This window comes from Octodon degus, unplaced genomic scaffold, assembly GCF_000260255.1.
Source record: "Octodon degus isolate 3935 unplaced genomic scaffold, OctDeg1.0 scaffold00126, whole genome shotgun sequence".
Taxonomy (NCBI): Eukaryota; Metazoa; Chordata; class Mammalia; order Rodentia; family Octodontidae; genus Octodon; species Octodon degus.
The window spans coordinates 7,915,631-7,934,671 of NW_004524702.1; the positions used below are offsets into that span (position 1 = coordinate 7,915,631).

At 40.7% G+C, this 19,041-nt stretch overlaps 1 protein-coding gene across 1 annotated transcript in view; it reads right to left on the reverse strand.

The window, feature by feature from the left end:
* CUNH3orf70 (chromosome unknown C3orf70 homolog) overlaps window positions 1-2,819 on the reverse strand; it is a 25,777-nt gene extending 22,958 nt beyond the window's left edge. The window contains exon 1 of the mRNA XM_023700780.1: window positions 2,814-2,819. The gene's annotated coding sequence lies outside the window, so the exon portion shown is untranslated. The remainder of the gene's footprint in view (window positions 1-2,813) is intronic.
* Between the last annotated feature and the right edge of the window lie 16,222 nt (window positions 2,820-19,041).

Sequence of the window (19,041 nt, forward strand, 5' to 3'; positions counted from 1 at the left end):
GGGGGTGCAGAGCTCCTTGTAGGAAGATGGAAAGAGCCTGGAGTTAGGAAGTGATGACGCTGTACATAAAGATACTATGAGCACACTAAGGCCCACTGACTCTGTGCTTTAATCAGGTGATTTGATGGTAAGTTACATCTAAATTTACTTAAAAGAATACTGTATAGGCACAGGCCTTTGTGCCAGAGATAAGCATTTGCTTGAAATGTGTTCCCATTATTTTCTTGTTTTTACTACTGATGCATCAATGTTACATATACTCCTTTACACCAAATTTACTTTTGCATCGTTTAAACTTTTTAGAAATGAAACAGTTCTTATAGATTCTGTGACTTACTTTTTTATTATATTCAACATTGTGTTCATAAGGATTAATGGTTATATTTTGTTTCACTGCTATACAAAAAGAAACAGGAACAAAGATAAGAATGATAGACTTCTTTGAAAAATCACAAACACTAAAACAGCAAGGCAACACTTTAAAAAAGTGCTGTCAACTCAGAAATCCATACCCAGAGAAAATAGTTCTCACTGGTGAAAGCTAAATAAAGATATATTCAGACACACAAAAGCTGAAAGAATTCATTACCAACCGATCTGCATGCACTATAAAGAAAAATCTTTCAGGAAGAAGAAGAAATTACGCCGGATGAAAATCTGGAGGGACACAAGGAATGACAAACACTGGAAACAAAACCCACATGGGAAATACACAGAATTTTCTTATTATGTTTCCCTTAATGGAAGTATGACTAAACAAAAAAACATATTATGGAATTTACTTGTAAAATTAATATGCACACCACCGCAGAGGCCAGGGGGAGAAAATGAGGTGGAGAGCACACAGGTCCTATGCAGGACCGGGAATGTGCACGCAAGGTCACTGGAAGGGAGGCTAAAATTAGTTTAATACCTTAAATTCCAAAGCAGTCACAAAAGCAACAAAGAATTATGCCTAACTGATCAACAAGGGGGACAAAATGGAATCATAAAAATTTCTGATTAGTTTAAAAGAAGGCATAAAACAAGCCAGCTAAATAGCTCAGTGGATTAAAGCACCTGCAAGGAAGGCGCAGGGGCCGGGTGTTGGATCCCTGGGCCTGCCGCCCTGCCCTGCCCCCAGGGCGCACTGAGACAGCAATTGAGACCATGCTCGCTTGTAATCCCAGCTCTGGGAGGCTGTAAGTAGGCGGATCACTACAAGTCCGATCTGGTTGTGAGACCCTGAACATCCTGTAGACCCTTCCCTAAAATACAAATAAAGAAAACAAGAGAGGGAAAATAAGCAGGTGAGTTTTAAGCCCAAATATATCAACAGTCACACTAAATATAAGTGGTTCAAACATCAATTAAAAGAAAGAGATTATCAAGTTGGATTTTTTTAAATAGGGAAGACTCAATATTATGCTGTCTAAAATAAGTCTTTCAAATAGAAAAACAGATGGGTAAAAATAATATAGATAGATAGGTGGATATCGATATATACTTAATGTTAACTAAAACAAAACAAGAGTGGCTATACTGACATCACATAAATTTCACAACAAAGAGTACTGCCTGTGATTTTTATGAGTTCATTTCATAATAAGGCTGGGTCAGGTAAGAGGAAATAACCATCTTAAATGCATATGCGTCCAATGAAAGATATCCAAAATACTTGAAGTAAATCTAAGAGAATTACACAGACAAGATCAATAGTAAAAGAAACATGGACAGACCAATAGTAAAAATGAGTGGTTCCCACACTTCTCTGAATAAGTGACCACATGCAGACAGAACGTCAGCAAGGATGGCAAAGAAAGACACCAGGAGCTAACACGATTTCATCTGCCCTTAACGGAGCACTCTGCCCAACAACAGGCACATCCTTATTCTCAAGCGTGTGTGCAATTTTACCAAGACAGGTAACAACTGGACCACACAGCCAGGCTCAATCAATTTCTATTGAAAAGGGATGAGGTCATACCAGATATTTTTTTGACTATGACAGAATTAAATTATGTACCCTGAGAAGTACAAAACATTTCTAAGAAAAATTAAAAGACATATCTTCTTGGGGGCCGGGGAGATGGCTCAGTAGAATAAGCACTTGCCTGGCAAGTGCAAGGGGCTGAGTTCAATCCCCAGTTCCGCCAAACAAAAAAAAAAAAAAGAAAGGAAGACCTATCTTCTTTATGGACCAAAAATTTTCATAATGATATTGATTCTCCCACAGCTGATCCACGAATTCAACATAATCCTAATCAAAATCCCAGCAACTGACAAGTTACTCTAATGTAAAGGGCCTAGACCAGTCAAATCAACGAAGGTGGAAGGATAACACTACCTGATTTCCAAACTTACTGTAAAGGTACAGTAATTAAGATGGTGTGTTACAGGAATTGAGACAAATAAATTTAATTGTCTTAGTTACTTCCTTGTTGCTGAGACAAAATGCTAGATGCCTACAAGTTAGAGGAGGAAGGCTTATGTTGGCTCTGGCTCCGAGGCAGAACAGAAACAGTCCAAAGCATGGCACACAGAGGCAGAGAGCCCGAGTTCCCTCTTCCCTTTACCTTCCATCCAAGCCCACTGGTTGGTGCCACTCACACCCAAAGTAGGACTCCCCTGTCTGCATCCAGAGCTACGGAAACCAATCAGTGGACCAGCCCAGCCACCACACCCCTTAATCCATATTTACAAACCTACGGCTCTGGGCCTCCAAAAAGCAGCACATCATGACAGGAACACACAGCAGAGCAAAACTGCTCACCTCATGGGCCAGGGAACGCATAAAAGACAATCTCACAATGTCCTTCAAGGGCATGCCAAACCACCTCCTAGATTCTGCTACCTGCCAGTAGTGGCCCATTGGAGACTAAGCACATGAACCTTTAGGGGACACTTACCCAAACATACACTCATCTGCACTAGGGATATGGGATTTTCCCCCACACACACACACCCCATGAGTCTCTCTAGGTAGTTCAAGCTGGCCTTGAACTCAGCCCAGGCTGGACTTGAACTCAGGGTGATCCTCTACCTCAGACTCCCAATTACAGATGTATGCCACCATGCCCAGTGGAATATGTGACATAACCCACATTAAAGGATTTTAACCCTATTTCTTACAAGTCTAGCTCCCTAAAGATTTACTAGTCGGGGCTGAACACAGGTGGATCACTACGAGTCCAATCTACTAGTGAGACCCTGTAGACCCTGTACTAAAATACAAAAGAAAAGACGTACTAGTTGAAATGTCTCTGGAATCCTGCCATCATGAAGTCTGGGTGACTCCTCAGAGCCCTGGAGCACATGCTTGTCAGCACAGGCTGGGTTTGGGAGTTGCAGCCTGGCTTCTGGAATGTCACAGTAGTAAAGGGTAATGATTTATACCTTGATGAGAAGCATTATGCTCCGGGAGAGGGAAACTAAACGGTGCTGACAGAAACCCACGTTCTGTATGCCTTCCCTAGAGAAGTTTAAAGTAGTTTAGAGTCTGCCTCTCCTTTAGCTCATAACCCTCCTAGTACTACGTCTCAAGACTTTGGCACTGTCACAACTGTCTTTTGTATCTGTAAGTGGCATTCCCTTGTGGCCCAGCTGTGGCAACAGGCTGATCACAAGAGACCAGTTTTGAGAATGCTATCTGCCACCTGACTCTCATTTTCCTCACTCCCCTGCGAATGTCCCTGTTCCCCAGTTTCGCTTTCTTCCATCTTGGTTTCAGACGTCACTCCTTCTACTCAAATCCATTGTTTTCAAATTACGCTGAAACCTTCACTTACACAAAGATTTGAAACAAATGATTCATAACAGCACTCTCCAAGTTACAATTACGGTACTTGCATATTCTACCTACTCTCATCCAGTTATCTATTAACATTTAAACGTATGAAGTATTTATCTTAACAAAGATATAAAGAATAACAATGAATTCTATATATTTATCTCTCAGTATGGCACTAGTTACAAGTGCTTATCTAGACTAGAAAAATGACCTGTCATCTGTAGGAAGGTAATGGTAGGGTAAAACAAAAGACAAACGCAGCTATAAGGAACTATGCGTGCCTGTGCGTGCATGCTGCCGGAGGCGGGCACACCATCTTCTTTTGGATACAGCTTAAGAACAGAAGTTTTAGGCTACCAAGTTTCCTTGTTCTTGAATGTGGCCTGAAAGTAAGAATGTCCTCATTCCCACCTCTACTGAGATGAACTCAGGAAGAGGTCCGCAAAAATTTATTCCAGACATACAGTAAGAGACACCACAGGGCCTATACACAACCAGCAGCAATAGAAGCATTTACTAAAACAATTTGACTCATTAGTCTTTGTGCTTCTATTGTAATGCATTGCTAGATGGTGGCAAGATGGAAATTCCACTTACGATATATGGAAAAAGAACACAGAAGCCATTAATACCAGAATATAAAACAGTAATTAAGCCAACTAACAATGGCTAATCAATTCTTAAATACCAGGAACAGAGTTAGGGGCCAGGGAAGGGAGAACATAGAAGAGTTCCTGGAACACAACAGCTCTCTCTCTCTCGGACCCAAAAGCTATAATAATTTAACTTAACCACTTAAATTTCTACTCATATTAAGTCAATTACTGTTTTTTAAAACTAAATGAACACATAAATAACTACAGAAACATTTGGAATGAAGTTTTACCACAAATTATTATTTATATATTGATAAATTGATTAAATTAAAAGAACTTAAGTATTTATTTGAAATATTCAGACATATGCAGACTCAAGTATTCAAATATCTGGCTTATCCATACATGTATAGATCCTAGTTGAACTGGCATTTTCCTTGACATTCCTTATCATGTAAATGTACCCTTAGAGTCCACAAATACAGTACAGTAATGGGACAAATTACAGAAACTTGGATATTCAAGGCATTACAACTTTAAAAAACAGTATCAGTATTTTAATGTGTAAAGATTTCCCAACAGAAATTTATGGCAAAACATTTTAATTAAAATGACAACATAAGTGAATGCACCTAGCATCACACTTGCTACACACTGTGTTAGATTTTTATTTTTCTGGTAATGGAAATCGGACTCCGGACCCTGCACTTGCCAGGCAGGCCTTTGTGCCACTGCGCTATATCCCAGCCCCTATATTAGATTTCTAATACAAGTTAAAACAATAGCACAGACTCCAAAGCGCCAAAGCATGCCACACAGAAAGAGCAATGCTGGAGGCATCCCAATAGACCTGATTTCAAAATATGCTACAGACCTAGAGCGACAAAAGCAACGGAGCACACGCGCAGAAACAGACACAAGCCAGCGGGACAGAAAGAGCCCAGAAACACCCGCGCACGTGCAGCCCACCCGCGCACGTGCAGCCCACCCGCGCACGTGCAGCGCACCCGCGCACGTGCAGCGCACCCGCGCACGTGCAGCCCACCCGCGCACGTGCAGCCCACCCGCGCACGTGCAGCCCACCGAGTCCCGACAAAGGTGCCAACAACATGCATCAGGAGAGACAGTCTGCAAAAGTGGTGCAAACAAATACTTCTCAAAAGAAGCGTACATGGCCAAATATGTTTTTTAATGTTAAACATCTTTGCCAATCTGTGAAATACAAATCAAAACTACAGTACGATTCTATCTTCCCCAGTCAAAATAGATATCAAAAAAGAAAAAATACTGGCAAGGATATGGAGAAAAGGAACATTTACATGCTGTGGGGAGAAATGTGAATTACTACAGCTACTAGTAAAACACTATGGACATTCCTTAGAAAATTAAAAATAGAACTGCCACATGATCCAGAAATATCACACCTGGGTATATCCAAAGGAACGAACTCGGCATATGAAGAGATAGCCTGCATACTTATGTTCACCAGAGCACTAGGCACGATACCCAGGCTTTATGTCAGCCTCGGGGACTGTCAACAAATAAAGAAAGTACGGAATATACACACAGTGCAGTATTATACAGCCAAAAGCGGACTGGAATCATGTCGTCTGCAGTAAAGTAGACGGAATTGGAGGACACTATGTTGGGCAAACAAGCCATGCTCAGAAAGACAAGAATCACATCTTTTTCTTAGATGTGGATGCTATTAAAAAATTGAAAGGAACTAAAAGGAGGAAAGAAAGGACAGGAAAAAAGAGGTTACTTATAATCAAACCATTCTGTCTGTCTGTCTGTCTATCTATCTATCTATCTATCTATCTATCTATCTATCTTACTTTTCTCGTTGCTGAGACAACATGCCCAACATTAGAGGAGGAAGGTTCACTGTAGCTCACAGTTTGCAGAGGTTTCAGTTTGTAGGTGGCTGCCTCAAGGCAGGGTTGCAGCAGAAGGTCCCAAGTTCGATTATCAAGGCAAGGCAGCTTGGCAGGCATAACAGAGCAGGCAGGCAAAAGGCAGCAAGCAGCTAGCAAAGTGACCAGAGAGGTGAGCAGAGACCCAACCAAAGATCCTCTTTCTTTCCTTTACATCTTATTGATGCTACCCTCCCTTAGGCCAGATAGTGCTCAGACCCAGGACAGGGCACTCTCACTCCTAACTGCCAAATCAAGCAGTAGATTAAGTTATTTGTCACATATTCTTGATTCCCAGCATCGCATATTCCAGATCCAGCCACCCATGAAAAGCTCCACCATGACTGCATGAGGTTTGGGGGGGACATCTAGCCACAGACCATAACAAAGGGCAAAGCAATGGGCATCATAATCCCTGATGTGAAGTTATATAACAAAGTTACCAAGATAAAAACAGCATGGTACTGCCAAAAAATATAAATAAATAACAGATCTTAGGATCAATGGAACAGAACAGAAGCTGCAGAAATAACTCCAAGCCACTCAGCTACCTTATCTTTGACAGAGATAGACATCTTGACTGGAAGAAAGCCTTTTATAAATGGTGCTGGGAAAACTAATTTTCCACATGCTGAAGATTAGACCAGTATCTAAAAAAAAAAAAAAAAAAAAAAAAAAAAAGATTAGACCAGTATCTAAAATCAAAATGGATCAATGATCTAAATATTAAAACAGAAACAACCTGCTGCAAGACAGAATGGGCAGGATTCTTGAAGATGTTGGTGTAGGCAAAGACTACATAAACAAAATCCCAATCACATAAGAAATACTATGAAGAATGAACAGCTGGGATATTAATTTTAAAACTTTTTCACAGCAAAAGAAACCACCGAGAGAGTGAAGAGAAAACTTATAAAATGGAAAAAAAAAAAATCTGCCAGCTACTCTTCAAAGGACTAATGTCTAGAAGCTATGAAGAGCTCAAAAAACTCAGACCCCTGAAATTAAAGACCCAATCCCAAAATAGGCACCTGAAATGGATACACATTTTTTACATAAAGAAGTAGAGGGGCCCGGGAGATGGCTCAGTAGAATAAGTGCTTGCCTGGCAAGCGCAAGGGTCTGAGTTCAATCCCCAGTTCCGCAAAAAAAAAAAAAAAAAAAGAAGTAGAAACAGCAAATAAATATAAGAAGAAATGTTCAACACCACTGGTCATTCAAGAAATGCAAATTAAAACAACATTGAGATTCCATCTCATTAAAAAAAAAAAAAAGACTGCTATCCGCAAGAAGTCAACCAACAACAAATACCGAGAGCTGCAGGAGAAAGGGAGCTTTGCCATTACTGGTGGGAATGTAAACTGGTGTAGCCACTATGGAAAGCAGTATAAAGATATTTTTCAAAAAACTAAAACTAGGGGCCAGGAAGATGGCTCAGTGCAATAAGCACTTCCTGACAAGTGCAAGGGCCTGAGTTCAATCCCCAGTTCCACAAACAAAACAAAACTAAAACTAGAGGTTCCATTTGACTCAGCTGTTCCCCTAGTATCTTCCCCAAAGAGCTAAAAGCAGCATACCACAATGAGATGTGCACATCCATGCTTATAGTAGCACAATTTATAATAGCTACATCTTAGAGACAGCCCACAGGTCCATCAACAGATGAATGAATAAAGAAAATGTGGTAGCGATGTGATGGAATGTTACTCTGCTAGAAGAAGGATAAATCTGAGTCATCTGTAGGAAAATGCATCTACCTCAAGATCAAAATCTTGGGGCCTGGGAGATGGCTCAGTGGAATAAGCGCTTCCCTGGCAAGCGCAAGGACCTGAGTTCAATCCCCGGGTCCGCAAAAAAAAAAAAAAAAAAAGATCAAAATCTTAAGTGAAATAAACCAGACACACAAGTTTAGGAGGGTATTGTTTCTCTTCTATGAGAAACCCAGAGTAAATATGGAGTATAATGGAAGACAAATGCTGGGAAACAGGAAGAACATACTCAAATGGGCAGAGGAACAAGGGAGAGGGAGAGAAGAGGGAAAAGGCAAAAAGAGGGGAAGGAAAAAAGTGGAAACAAAGCTTTTGTAAATGGGAAGGGGAAGAAGCACTGAAGAGAGGGGAGCGGAAAGAGAAAAGAAAAAGAATTAGGCTATAATATGAACAGGCACACATTCCCTCCAACGAATGTGATCAATACATATGACAAATATAATAAAAGTTTTAAAAAGAAATGTTACAGTGAAACTCATTGATTTATGAAATTAACATTAATTCTAAAAACCAAAAGCTTCAAGTGACTCCAGTGTGCCACCAAGAATGAGACACCAGTGACTAATCTTTAAGAGTCCAAAGTTTACCATATTGATTTTCCTTATTTTGGTTGTAGCCACTGGGCTATCAGTTAACACATAAAAAGCATACAAATCCCTAAGAAAGCCCTTATACCACCTCTTATACTTTTTCAGGGTTCAGTAAGAGTCTGCCCATAAGCTATCAGGATTGTGACAGTGGACCAAGCCTCTCTTCCCCAGGTCTTTCCACGTGCAAGTAGCTCAGTTCATATGAAACTCCTGCCCTTTTCTGTCTCTCTTCCCTCTATTCAGTGAGAGACAAAATGGACTGTTGTTTGGCAGAACTGCAAAGAGCGTCATACAAGCCTGGTTCAGCTCCCTTCTCTTGTTTCTTGGTTATTAACCAATCAAAGAGAACACAAGTACCAATCTAGCTCTCTCAGGACAGCATCTTAGTTCGGGCTGTTACTTATCAAGCAAGAACACGCCACGTGCCTTACAAACAGAAATTTTTTATGTCATTTGAAAATACAGATGGACGGGACTAGCTGAACTCCAAAGTCTTTTCCAGCTGTTGTGTCAACGAGTCTTTGTTTGGCTTTCAATAACAACCCTTTCACAGGTGGCCACAAACATTTGCTTTCCAGTAATGAGACATCAAATTAAGGTAGAATGGCTCTCAGAAGCGGGGGATTTTGTCATGCATTAGTATTATTCCTGGAGCAATGCCATATCACTTTAAATGATGCAAAATGTATTTCCTCCAATTCTGCTCTTATAAGACTTATGAGGTATATTCAGAAGCCACGTCTACCATTTACAGTAAAAACCACAGTTCTTACCATATATGCAAAAGAAAAAAAGATGATCATTGATGTGGTAGAACTAAAAAAATTAAAACATTAATGTTTGAAAATATAGAGCCTATCACTTGACAAAAAAACAAGCAGATACTAATGCAGTCTTGCTTTCTCCAATCTATCCTCCACAGGAGCCTTTCCTAACAAGGTCTTTCTAAAAAATAGGTTCGACTATAGCCCTTCCACGTTGACTGCAAATCCTTCAATAGCTCACAACATCCCTTACCTTCAAGATAGAAACCAAATTTTCTAAAAAGGCAGGGAAGGGTTTCCATATCTTTTCCTGCCCATCTCTCCTGCCTCAATACATAACCTAGATTCTAACCATACTGGACTCCTGCATATCTAAAGGCACCTAAGAAGTTATGTTTCATGAGAAGAATGAAAGGGAGAAATCTGACCCTGCGCAGCCTTTGTTGATAGGACCATCCTTCAGTTCTCAGGTCTAGAGTTACTTGGGAACACTGTTCCAGCCCCAATTCTACTTCACATCTTCAAAACTTTAGTTTTCCTCACTGCATTTATTATGGTTTTTATGATCATTAATGTCTGTTGTTTTAATCTCTTTCCATACAGACTATAAGCTGGAGGACAGGAAGTATATCTGATTTTATTCTCCATCATGCCTACAATGTAGTCAATACATTATGCACACCTGGTACTGTACACAGTAGATGCCCAATAAATGTTAAATAAGTAAACGAATAGAGATTCTTTCACATCTGTACATCTCACTGCAGATCTGAAATGATTCTCATTTCCTTCTTTATTTGACTCATTCCTGTTTTCCATGAAGACTCAAATCAGGCATCCTTCATTCTGGAAGCTTTCCAATGCCCAAGTTAGATATGTGACCTCTGTGCTCTGGCCATCCTGGGTACATTTGAATACACATACACACTTGACTGCAGCTTTTGCTTTCTGTATGTATTTCTGTGAGCTCCTTAGGGATTGGGGCTGTGTCTGTCACCTGTGCACGTTCTGCAGGTGGCACAGGCCTAATGGGGGGGCTGGGTGAACACTAAGAAACATACAAATATGCATATGGTGCATTTTACAATGTAGGTTCACATCTGTTTGCAGAAACTCCTACTGAGTGAAAAAATCATGAGGCTAAAATAAAGCTTGAAACACTAGTATTTATACAATTTTTAGAAAAGACTGCAATCAGTACTACTAGTACTTTCCTCATTATGGTTTAAGGATAATAACTTTTTTTTTTGGCGGAACTGGGAATTAAACTCAGATCCTTGAGTTTGCCAGTCAAGCGCTTATCCTACTGAGCCATCTCCCTAGCCCCAGGATAATAACATTTTAAACCATTATTAAAACACTAGGGCCAGGGAGATGGCTCAGTAGGATAAGTGCTTGACTGGCAAACGCAAGGATGTGAGTTCAATCCCCGGTTCCGCCAAAAAAAACCAAAAAAACACTAAATACAATTTCCAAAAACAACTTAAAAATCATGTATCAGCTCTAGAAAAACAGAAATGTTGGATGCTGTACTCTGCGTAAGTTGAGTCATTTTAAATATTTTCTCAAGAACAAATCGGCCATATTACTCCTGAAAGAATACTTAAACTTAAGAGCTCCCCGGCAAGTAACTATCCCTTTACAGACAATGGTAACGGCGGCTGTAAATTTCTCCTAGGCTCCTGTGTTGAAATAGAAGAGCTGGTTGCTAAAGCAACTTCATTTTTCTTAACACATGATCTATCCCTCCAGACTGGTGAAACATTAAATGTCTTGCCAATGATTCTTTAATGGATATAATGAAAACAATTTAAAGACAGAAACATATTATTTGGCTGTTTCTATCACAGGTCATAAATCTGCCCTACATTTTATTATGAGCAATTACCTTTAAACCAAGAAAATTCAAAGTTTTCAAGAAACAAATTTTTAAATAAAATATTAATAGCCAACAAAGGCTATAAATTTGCAGTTATAAGCTAACTAGATTGTGAGTACCTAACAGGAAGTACAGTGTCTAAAGTTAATATGACTTACTTGAGAACTACTAAGACAGTAAGAAGATCTTATTTTAAACACACATTTTACATACATACAAATGGTAAAAATGCAAAGTGATGAATATGCTAAGGAACTTAATTGAGGTAATCACTTCATAGTGTACACACACATCAACACACCACCTTGCATACCTCGAATACGTATTATTTGTCAAGCACATATCAAAAAACCTTTAAAAATCATTGACAGCCAAGAAATTACTTTTCCTCCAGGAGAATGATAGAGGTTGAGAATAGAAGATAAGTAACAGCAACAGACTCACCCCTTCAGCCAAATGGGAATACACAACTAATCACCGGATCATTCAGTTTTACTTAACAGCAAAAACTGAGTTATATCTACCTAGAATTTTTGTTATTATTTTTTAAAGCTTCTTTCCTATATCTGATTGACTCCTGCAAAATACCCCGAGAACCAGACACAGTTTGCTGTGTCTCACGGTGGCTGGGCTTCCATCCATGATCAATGGCCCTGCTGCTGTGGGCAGGTGGCAGCGCAGCCCAGTGAGGATGCGGGGTGGAGGGCACAACTGTGCCCCTCTGGTGGGGGGGCGCTGAGGCCCCACCATACCTGTAAGGGCACACCCACGGCCTGAAGCCCCCCACTAGGCCCCACAGCCTGCCTCCTGCAGGCCTGATCACCTCCGTGTGGCACTATCCTGGGATTAAGCATGTGGGCTTGTGAGGGACATTTAAGACAAAACAGTAGCAGACACCATAGAAGACTGCTAGATGGTGACCGAGATGATTAAACCAGCCAGAGGCCCCTTCTACGTGTGGGGCCTGTCCAACTGCAGTTATGTGGCCATAGAGCCAGCCCTGGACAGCTGCTGAAGTCTACTGTCAAATTTTAAACATGGAAAAGATCTGTCTGTTCTGTACTATCTTCATAATCACATCATAAAAACATTAAAAATCTTCCCATTTAAATTCCTTGAGAATATTCTGCAGCTTTTTAAAAATTCACTTTACAATCCCAGGAAGGTTCTACAGTTACCTTTTACCTACTTTTTCTACTAATTTCCCCAATTCCCTTATCTCATACCCAGAAATATCCAGAAATAACCTTTCCATCACCTCCTGTAAGATGTCTGAACATCATTATGGGTTGTCTGTCTACACTCACAGGGAAAAAGTAAAAATTTTTTGAATTTTTCACTTGGATATGAGAAGTGAAATAAGACAATTCACACGGGAAGAAACTCATCAATTCCCGGTCAGGCCTGGACTGAGGGTGCCGCGGCAAACAGCTGCGTGCAGCCCCAGCTAGGCATGGGGTTGAGAGGAAAGCGCCTGAGCCCATGAGTTCCACAGTGCCTGGAAACACAGTGAGGTCCGGTCTCAAAAGTAACGGAAACAACAACGAAAAGGAACATGCCTACAACGAAGGGGAATGAGCATGTGCCACGCGCCTGTTCTCCCGGAAGAATGGAGCCATTATGCAGCCCAAACATACACGAGAGGAAAGTGCGAAGAAACAGTGCTACTGTCTGGCAAGCGCAAGGTTCGATCCCTGGTACTAAAAAAAAAAAAAGAAAAACAAGGAAAGAAAGAACAGTGCTACTGGAATAGTGAATGTGTGGTGTAGCTGTAAACATTTCCTACTTGCATCTCAATTTTTAAGGAAAAGTCTAACCTAACTCCCAAAGATGTATGATAATGATTAGCCTTAAAAGAAAAAGATCTAGAAATGATTGTTTAAAAAAAAAAAAAACAACCTTGTTTTAATGGCCAAGTAAACTGATTCCTCCCCAAAGATAAGTCCATATAATTAAATGTGCAGAACATGCCAAACAGGTAATCATGAGCCTTTAGAAACTGCTGACTGCCAGGGATATAGCTCAGCAGAACAAGAGGGAATGGTGCCCACCTCAAGCGGGGAGCCAGGACAGCTGCAACTCCAGAAGTGGGATGGGTTGCCAGGCAGAGAGCTGGCACAAACAGGTGCCCAGTGGAGGCTTGGCACTGTCCCCTCCACCCAGCCAGTCCTCACAGGACTCTTTGTATATATGATTATTTTTTTTTTTTTTTTGTATTTAGTACAGGGGCTACAGGATCTCACTACACAGATCGGACTCATAGCGATCCTCTTGTTTTCAGCCTCCCAAATGCTGGGATTACAGGCATGCGCCACCACACCCAGTCTCAACTGATGTCTCAGTGTGCCCCTGGGGGCGGGGCCAGCACAGCACGCTGGGGATTGAACCCAGGTAATTTCTTTAAAAAAAAAAACTGTTTGTCTTTTTCTTTAGAAAAGACATGCCCTGAGCTGGCATCCATCACCTCCTGTGCCACCCAGAGGAGGGATATGGCTTAGTGGGGAGCAGCAGTCCGTGATACCGATTTGCCAAGGGATTGGGGGGGAGGGAAGAGGAGAAGCCCGCTGGCCCAACACCCAGGGCCAGCGCTCTACTTGCAGAAGGGAGTCAGCCCAGCTCCTAGGACACCACATTGCCCTCCCTTGGGGAATAGACATGGGAGGGGAGAAGTACTCAGAGGCAGGTGGGCCGTTCCACCCTGGAGTCCAGGAGAACCAGAGCCAGGCCTAGGCGAGCGTGATGTAGGCAGAGGCCTTTTTTTTTTCAAGTGCTGAAGACAGATGTGACAATCCAGCTCCCTTCCCAGGGCTCTGCCTTGGGAGGACCCAGGTAGCCCATGTGGTAACCAGCTGGCCCTAGGGGTGGGACCCGCCTAGCTGGCACCGCCATTCTTAAGGTGCCGCATAGGCTTCAGGACTCGCACTTGATGCCCTGCCAGCCACAGTCCACATGTCTGCCATTGTGCTCTCTGCACTGGAAGCACGAGGGGCGTCCTGGTCGTCCACAGTCTGCACAGGAGATGAATTCCTCAGGAACCCGGTCTGCTTGAGCCACCCAGGCAGAAGCCACAGTATTCATTATCAGGTGCCTTTGTGGCTGTGTGTTTCCTTTGCATACCACAGATTCTTTACATGTCAGTCTTCAAGATTTTAATGAGCGATTTTACAGCAAAGAAAAAAAAAAGTGAAAAATTCCACTAGCCACATCTTATCCCTGTATGATCCACATACCTATAAAATAGTTAAGAATATAAAATTCTTGTTGCTAAAACTTAATCTGAGATTAATTTTAAATTTTATTCCATTGTAAATTTATTATTCACAACCTTTATGTTCTTCACTTCTGAGATAACTAAGCAACAGCTGTAGCTATAAAAAGTCTCCAAAAGCATTTTTAAAAGGTCACAAGGAAAGTGTCAATTCATGTGGAAAGAAGGCTCTTTAGGCCCAGAAAGTACTTGATACTTCCTCCCTAGCCTACCCTTAGAAACCCTTCAGCCAGTAAACAACTCGCCAGTAAGTCTATGTTCAGTAATTTCAAAATAAGCAAGCAGAAACCTCTCAAATACACCACCAGATGCATCTTGGAAGCAGGATACAAAAAGAACAGAATCAATTTCCACACCATGATATCAAAACACCAAAAATGGATCAGAAAAGCTATATGGTTTGGTAAAATGGGATTAAATCCATAGTAGAGAATCCAGATGATACCTAGTTCACTCTGTTCTCTTCAAACCAATTTATTCAATTTCCACTCAGGGTGGTAACAAACTATATAATCTCACACAGGGATACAAAGTATCCAGCCAGAAAAGCCTGATTTTCTTTCCATACCTGCTGGTTCATTTCCTTTGGAAGAGTCCTAAGTAATGTTCTCATTTCTGCTATTTCAAAGAGAGGGAAGCAGCTGTTTTTTGCTAGTAGCATATTTTCTTTAGGTTTCTGTACTTCTTACAGTACAAAGTAATATCTAAGAGTCTACAACTGCATAAGTTGAAGTCACAAACTGTAATCTAAAACTGCCCATGGGACTCATCCCTGGACTGCCAGGGGGCCTGGTGAGCCTAGTCCTGCAAACCCCATCACCATCCCTTGCTGGATGGAGCTCAACTGAGGCCCAGCCACCCATCACTATCTGGAAGACTGCCACGGGGACACGGGAACCTTGGTGGACCCTGCCCTGGGCGGACTCACCATGAAGAGACCCTTGTAGAACTTCAACCTGCCCTCATGATCACTGGATCCTTCTTGAGCTGCAGCTTGCCCTCTCACAGAGGGGGTGGGACCTCACACAACCACAGCTTTGGTGAGCCTACCCTGCCCCATCTCTCCTGAGAGCCTTGCTCAGCCACACGCCACCCCCTACCATCACTGCAGAGTCAGGGGGAACATTGGGAACTCCAAAAATGACAAAAGGAACAAAATGCAATCTCAGACACCTAGCCTTCCTAAAGCAAGTCCAGGAGACAAGTGCACAGAACTTGGAAGGCACATACCTGAAATTTCTGAGATGATGGCAACTGAAGTAAAGAAACAACTCCATCAGGCTATTGAGGAAATCAGATCAGAAATAATCTCTCAGGTAAAAAAGAAATGTCAGCAATCATGAAGGATTGCTCAATACATCTAAGGAAGACACAGACTTAAAAAATAGAGGGAAATAGGAAAATGATGGAAACATTCAATGAATAATACAGGAATTCAGAGCTGGCATGCATGAAACAGATATGGAGGACATTAAGAATTCCATTGACGGACTAAAGCACCTGCTTAGGCAGAGTGCAATGGCCGGGGTTCAATCCTCAGCATGCAGGGTCGGCCCCGTCCCCAGGGCGCGCTGAGACAGCGATTGAGACTGCGTGTGGTGGTGCATGCCTGTAATCGCAGCACTTGGGAGGCTGAAAACAGGAGAATCGCTATGAATCCGATCTATGTAGTGAGACTCTGTAGACCCTGTGCTAAACACATTTAAATAAAAAAAAAAAAAAATTCTGTTGAAAGCAGGCAAAACCACAAACCACTTGAACAAAACTGTAGAATTTCAGACCTTGAAAATAGCATTGCAGCTAGTGAACACCAAACGAAAGATCTCTTTAAAATAACAAGGAACCAGGACATAACAATGCAACAGCTACAAAATGATGAAAGAAAAATAATGTAAAATTAATTGGCATCAACAAAACAGCTGGAGATAACACAAGTGACATAAAAAGACTGCAGAAAATTTCCTATGCATGGAAAAAGAGTCTGACATACAGTTAAGTGAAGCATACAGAACTCCAGCTAGCCATAATCAAAATAAATCTTCATCCAGACACATAATAATCAAGACCCCAGAAACTCAGTAAAAGAACAGAATATTAAAAGCTGCTCGAGAGAAGAAACAGATCACCGATAATGGAATCATGGCAGATTTCTCAACACAAACCATCAAATCAAGAAGAGCTTGGAGTGCACTATTTCAGGTCCTAAAAGAAAACAACTTCCAATCCAGGTTGATGTACTCTGCAAAACTATCAAATCTAACCGAGAGATAAGATACTTCCATGACAAAGAACAAGTGAAGAAATTCATGACAACCAAACCAATACTACAAGCGTACTGACAGATGTTTTAGAGACAAAGATGACCACAACTTCAAGAACAACAGAGGAGAACCACCAAGCTAAGCAAGCAATTAAGCAGAAGGAAAAGTAGGGATCCTGCAGTAGGAAAACAACATGACAAAGATAAGTCAATACGTATCAGTTATGGACTGGAGAGATAGCTCAGTAAAATAAGTGCCTGCCTGACAAGTGCAAGGTCCTGAATTCAATCTCTGGTACAAAAAAAAAAAAAGGGGGGGGCCGGGGAGATGGCTCAGTAGGATAAGAGCTTGACTGGCAAATGCAAGGATCTGAGTTCAATCCCCAGTTCCCCCAAAAAAAAAAAAATTAGTTATAACCATCAATATAAATAGCCTCAATTCACCAAGCAAAAGCAGCACACTGGCAAAGGGGATCAAGAAACAAAATCCAATAATATGCTGCATACAAGAAATACATTTAATTCAAAAAAGAAACTAATAGACTGAATGTCAAAGGATGGAAAACAATACTCCATGTAACAAGAACCCAGAAAGAAGCAGGGGTAGCTATTCTGGTTGCTGACAATGTCAATTTCAAACCAAGCATGAGTAAAAGAGATAAAGAAGGTCACCACATACTTGCCAGGGGAAAACTGCAAGAGCAAGAGATAACAATTATAAATATATATGCACCCAACGTGGAAGCATCCAACTATGTAAGACAATTTAACGGACATGAAAAATCAAATGAGCAATGACATAATTGTACTGGGGGATTTTAACACCCCACTGACAAAAGGAGACAGATCAACAATGCAAAAAATCAGCAAAGAAATAACAGAACTAAACCAAACTTGTGAAGAAATGGATTTAGTAGACCTTTACAGAGTGTTCTACTCAACAGCATCAGAATACATATTCTTCTGAGCTATACACAGGACGTTCTCCAAAACAGACCATATACTAGCACACAGAGCATATTTATATAAACACAAATGAATCAGAATTATCCCACATATGTTATCTGACCATAGTGCAATGAAACTGGAAAGTGACAAAATAAACAGCAAAAACTCCATAAACACCTGGAAACTAAATAATGCCCTCCTGAAGAATCAATGGGTCACAGATGAAATTAAACAAGAAGTACAATCTAAAACGCAGATACAACTTACCAGAAACTGTGGGATGCAACAAAAGCTGTCTTAAGAGGGAAATTTATAGTATAAATTCGCACATCAGGAAAACAGAACAAGCCAAAATAATCTTATGATGCACCTAGAAAAAGCAGCTCCTAGAAAAAAAAAAAGTCAAGCCCAAAGCCCAAAGAAGACAAGGAAATTATAAAGAGCAGAGCAGCAATAAATAATGGAGAAATAAAAGCAATGGAGAGGAAGAAAACAATACAAAGAATTAATCAAACAGTTGGTTCTTCAAAAGAATAAATAAAATTGTTAAAATCCTAACCAATCTTATCCAAAAAAAAAAAAAAAGAAAGAAAAATACAAACTCATGCAATAAGGAATGAAAAGGGTGAAATCACTACCCTATCGAAATTTAGAAGATCATCAATATATATTTCCAAAATCCTTACTCTCACAGGATGGAAAACACAGAAGAAATGGACAAATTCCTAGCTACATATGAGCCACCAAAGCTGAATCAAGAAGATATAAAAATTCTGAATAACCCAATATCAGTCAATGAAACTGAAAATGTAATTAAAAAAAACCTACCAACACGGAAAAGCCCAGGTCCTGATGGAGTCACAGCTGAATTATACAAGAAATTTAGAGAAGATTTAATGCCAACTATTTTCAAACCTTCAATGAAACTGAAAATTCTTCCAAACTCATTCCTGAAGAAAAGTATTACTCTGACACCAAAACCAGAGAAGGATCCAACCAAATAAACAAACAAACAAACAAACAAACACTACAGGCCAATCTTCCTAAAGACCACAGATGCAAAAATCCTCAATAACATACTAGCAAACAGAATGCAGCAAATCATAAAGAAGATTTTACACATCATGATCATGGGGGATTTGTACCATGAATACAGGGATGGTTCAATATATGCAAATCTGTAAATGTAATACACTACATCAACAGAGCCAAAGACAGATTTTTTTTTTTTTTTTTTTCAGAACCGGGGTTTAAACTCAGACCCTTGCACTTGCCGGGGAAG